The sequence below is a fragment of the Carlito syrichta genome, unplaced genomic scaffold (assembly GCF_000164805.1).
Source record: "Carlito syrichta isolate Samal-C Ts95f unplaced genomic scaffold, Tarsius_syrichta-2.0.1 Scaffold315614, whole genome shotgun sequence".
Classification (NCBI taxonomy): domain Eukaryota; kingdom Metazoa; phylum Chordata; class Mammalia; order Primates; family Tarsiidae; genus Carlito; species Carlito syrichta.
In genome coordinates this window covers 192,066-193,883 of record NW_007259710.1, presented here as the reverse complement: position 1 = coordinate 193,883, position 1,818 = coordinate 192,066, and the positions used below count along the sequence as shown (strand labels likewise).

Below are 1,818 nucleotides of genomic sequence, written 5' to 3'. Positions count from 1 at the left end.
CCAAGTTGCCTGGGCTGGTCTCGAACCCGTGGGCTCAGGCAATCCACTTGCCTCAGCCTCCCAAAGTGCTGCAATTACAGGCTGAGCCACCGAGCCCGGCCTACAAGTGTTATTTTCAATCACTCTAAAGGAGGGAAGTCAGGGATACTTCAACACCTTTTGTGTTCAATGCCTCCAAATGATAGGAATCTGTTTCTTCCCTCTCCTTACCCCCTTTCTTTCAACACCTTCATCAGTAAACATCACAAATACAGTAAGCAGGAAGAGAGTTTAGAGATCATAAATCTACTCTCCTATTTGATAGATGAGAAACTGAGGCTCAGAGAGAAAGACATTTGTTCAAGACCACACAATTTGTTAGTGACAAAGCTGGGATTGGACACTAAAACTTTCTTAGCATACCATTCTGTCTCTGCTATTGGCAAAATGTTGAATAAATGCATCTTTGAAGACTGACTGAATGGAGTGCAGGTCTCTCTCAATATGTGTTCCCAGAGTAATGGAGGACTTGCCAATGTGGGAACCAAACTTTGCGGCTGTTCCTTAAATAAGCTGTTTCCTTCTAAGTCTCTTTGTTTTCAACTCTGCTGTTCCTTTCCTCTGGAATGCCATGCCCACCCTGGCTTTCAAAATCTTGCACAAGGTTTAACCCAACACCATCCACTCTATGAAGCCTTCCATAACCTATAACGTGTGTTAGCTTTCATTGTTCCCAGAGTACATAATATATACCTCTATTATATGTTACAGTCAGTCTGATGCTTTGTCTAGTTATATGTCTGTCTTCTGTACTAGTTTTCTCCCCACCAAACAGACAGGGGAGAAATGTAAATTTGAACCCTCATTCCCTGATTGAAAGGAGTATATCTGGAAGCTAGAAACCTGAGTTCCTAGTTTTTGTTATTTAATAGCTATAGGACCTTGAACAAGTTACTTGGATTTTAGGTGGAAAATGGAGTGAAAGAAAGACAAGATCTGAAGATACTAACTCTTAAGCCTCTTGTAATAGAGGAAGTATATATTATTGACTCTGAATGCTGATTCCAGAGTCAACCTACCAGAATTTGAATTCTATCACTTACTCTGTGACTTTGAATAAACTACTTAAACCCCTTGTGCCTCACTTTCATCTGTAAGGTGAGAATAATAACCTTACTGCCGGGTGCAGTGGCTCACACCTGTAATCCCAGCTCTTCGGGAGGCCAAGGTGAAAGGATTGCCTGAGCCCAGGGGTACAAGACCAGCCTGGGAAACTTGGTGAGACCTTGTCTCTACAGTAAACCAAAAAATTAGCTGGGCATGATGGCACACGCCTGTGATTCCAGCTACCTGGAAGGGTGAGGTGGAAGGATTGCCTGAGCCCAGCAGGTCAAGGCTGTGGTGGCCGTGAACATGCCCGGGTAACAGAGTGAGACTCTGACTCCAACAACAACAACAACAACACACACATGCACATGTCTATCTCAAAACTTTGTTATTAGGATTAAAGCAGATAATTCATATAAAGCACTCAGCACAGTACATGGTACATGGTGAGACTTTGAAAGGGTTAGCTATAACTGGGCTCGGTGGCTCAGCCTATAATCCTAGGACTTTGGGAGGGTGAGGCAAGTGGATTGCCTGAGCCCGTGGGTTCCAGATCAACCAGGCAACTTGCTGAGACCTTGTCTCTACAATAAATCAAAAATTAGCTGGGTGGCCAGGCTCAGTGGCTCAGCCTATAATCCCAGCACTTTGGGAGGCCGAGGTGAGTGGATTGCCTGAGCCCGTGGGTTCGAGACCCGCCTGGGCAACTTGACAAGATCTCATCTCTACAAC

The 1,818-nt window shown here is 44.6% G+C and overlaps 1 long non-coding RNA gene across 1 annotated transcript in view; it reads left to right on the top strand.

The window, feature by feature from the left end:
• Window positions 1–1,818, top strand: part of LOC103275647 — a 28,376-nt gene that overhangs the window by 1,136 nt on the left and 25,422 nt on the right. The window lies entirely within an intron of this gene.